General features: G+C 39.7%; 1 non-coding gene across 1 annotated transcript; it reads right to left on the bottom strand.

Moving 5' to 3' along the window:
- Positions 1-1405: 1405 nt before the first annotated feature.
- LOC112746166 (small nucleolar RNA R71) lies at positions 1406-1513 on the bottom strand. The gene has a single exon (XR_003174062.1). It is a non-coding gene; the product is annotated as a small nucleolar RNA R71 (small nucleolar RNA).
- Between the last annotated feature and the right edge of the window lie 587 nt (positions 1514-2100).

Genomic DNA, 2100 nt, shown 5'->3' with positions numbered 1-2100 from the left:
TCTAGTTTGTTTCCTTACTTGTCACTTACTCTTTCATATCCTTAATTTATTCAGAGTTACTATTGGATTATTTTTAGAATTTATTAATACAAGAACTTTTTTTATTTTTAATTGATCCTTTTGATTATTATTCATCATGTCTTTTTTTATTCCCTTTTCTTATTTTGCGAAGTTTACAATCATAATGAGCGAGTAGTTCCATAACTTGATTGGGAGTTGGTTGAAAGGAAGACCTTAAGTTGGAATGCTCAAGAGTAAAATTATAGTTGGGTTTAGCGTTGGGTCGCCCTCTAGTCACTGACACTAGTCCTTCTCAAGGGAGAGGATTAGAACTTGTGAGTAGAAACTGACTTCCAACTTGCTTAACTTTCCTTTATCCGGTAAGGGATAACTGAGCAGACAACCTTCAATTATCAATTAATCTTGGGAGAACTCCAACAAAGATAGGCCTTCCGACTAATCTACTCCCGGTCAAAGTTTTTATTTAAATAACATAAATTCTCTGATTTAATTTCCTGTTTATCAACTCAACCCATTTTAGAAAACATCTTATTAATAAAATAGCACATCTTTCTGCAACTCGTTGGGAGACGACCTGGGATTCATACTCCCAGTATTTTAATTCTAATTTTGTGACAACCCTTCTAAATTGATAAGCGGATTTTTGGTTGGTTAATAACTATGCTTGCAACGTATCTTTCATAATAATTTCTTAACTCGCCAATTTCCGCCACGTCAATTTTTGGCGCTGTTGCAGGGGAGTTGCAATAGAGTGCTAAGTTATTGATTGGAATTTATTTATTTGCATTTTATATTATGTTTGCTACTTTGAGCTGCATGTTTCTTTCGTTAAATGACGCGTTCACTTTCTGATCCAAGCTTGCCAGTATTTGATCCTGAGATTGAAAGAACTATTTCCCGTATAAGGCAAGCTTGGCGTCGGTTAGTCCTCCCCGAGGGCGAATCTAAAATGTCACGTAAGGAAGAAACAAGCTCCCTTTATACTGATTCGGTTGATTTACGTGCAGGTGACATGGCAGCACCTAGGAGAGTTACTATCCAGGAGGCTGGAGCCCCTGATTTTACAATACAACCATTTCAAGCGCATCACCCAGTAGTAGCTACAGATTTTGAAATAAAGACTGCACTACTCAACTTGATGCCTAAGTTTCATGGCTTACCTACTCAAGAGCCTATCAAGCACCTTAGGGATTTCTAAGCAGCCTGTTCTACTGTCAGGCGTGATGGTGCAAATGAAACTTCTATTCTGTTAAAAGCCTTCCCATTTTCTCTTGAGAAAAAGGCAAGAGAGTGGTACTACACTCAACCCGCAACAACTGTTTCTGATTGGGATATGCTTAGAAGATAATTTTTGGAAAAATTCTTTCCAACTGAAGTTACTGATAAACTGAGGAAAGACATTTCCATGATTGTTCAAGACGAGTCCGAGACCCTCTATGAATACTGGGAGCGCTTCAACAACATTCTGGAAGCATGCCCTCACCATATGATTGACAAGATAGTGTTGCTCGGCTACGTCACACAGGGCATGAGGCCCCAAGATAAGACCACATTGGAAAGTGCTAGCAATGGGTCTATGAAAAAGTACAAGACCACTAATGAGACATGGCAATTGATCAGCGACTTGGCTGAATCTACTTGGAATCACAGGCAGAAACAAAGCCGGTCAAAAGCTGTTGCAGAGGTATCTTCTAGCAAGAAAACTACTACTCTGACTCAGAGTATATGTGAAATCACCAACTTACTGAAGCAGATGCAGTTAAGTCAACAACAACCGCAGCAAAGCCAACAGTTAGTCCCACAGAGAGTGTGCGGGATCTGCGCTGATTATAGCCATTATACTGACGAATGTCCGCAACTCCAGCAGAAAGACAACACTGTGGCAGCCACTCATAACTTCTATGACCGCCCTAATCAAGGATACAATCAAGGTGGCAGTTACAACCATGAATGGCAGGACAATTTCAACCAAGGTTGGAGAGATAATTCTAACCAGAGTTAGAGGGACAACAATAACAGAGGAGGCAGAGACAATCAAGGATATCAGAGGTGGAATAATAACAACAACAGGCAGCAGAA

This window comes from Arachis hypogaea, chromosome 14 (genome assembly GCF_003086295.3).
Source record: "Arachis hypogaea cultivar Tifrunner chromosome 14, arahy.Tifrunner.gnm2.J5K5, whole genome shotgun sequence".
NCBI classification, from domain to species: Eukaryota; Viridiplantae; Streptophyta; class Magnoliopsida; order Fabales; family Fabaceae; genus Arachis; species Arachis hypogaea.
The sequence above is the reverse complement of the archived record's forward strand: the minus strand, read 5'-3'. Positions and strand labels throughout refer to the sequence as shown.